Source organism: Mandrillus leucophaeus, unplaced genomic scaffold (assembly GCF_000951045.1).
Source record: "Mandrillus leucophaeus isolate KB7577 unplaced genomic scaffold, Mleu.le_1.0 Scaffold100, whole genome shotgun sequence".
NCBI classification, from domain to species: domain Eukaryota; kingdom Metazoa; phylum Chordata; class Mammalia; order Primates; family Cercopithecidae; genus Mandrillus; species Mandrillus leucophaeus.
This window is the reverse complement of record NW_012098099.1, coordinates 5,186,159-5,186,481: the sequence shown is the minus strand read 5'-3', so window position 1 is coordinate 5,186,481 and position 323 is coordinate 5,186,159. Positions and strand designations below refer to the sequence as shown.

At 31.3% G+C, this 323-nt stretch overlaps 1 protein-coding gene across 1 annotated transcript in view; it reads right to left on the bottom strand.

The window, feature by feature from the left end:
- LOC105534486 (probable C-mannosyltransferase DPY19L2) overlaps positions 1-323 on the bottom strand; it is a 161,231-nt gene that overhangs the window by 69,952 nt on the left and 90,956 nt on the right. The window lies entirely within an intron of this gene.

Genomic DNA, 323 nt, shown 5'->3' with positions numbered 1-323 from the left:
TAAATCCACAGTAGAACACTAGGAAACCACCAGAAAGAACGAGGAAAATCTCTATGAACTGATATCCAGGATAGGTTGTTAAATGAAAAAAAAAAAAGTGCAAAAGACTATCTTTAATATAAGAAGAGATGTAAAAAATATACATGTAACAGTTATTAGTACTCAAAAAAGCCCAACTAAATGGGTCAACTAGAAAACTAATGAGATTTCTTTCTTATAGGGAATAGGCAGTAACAGGGTGAAAAGAAAGGTGGAGAGAATGGGCTGGAAGGAATAGTGGGGAATATTTTCTGAGTATAATTTCATATATATATAAATATATA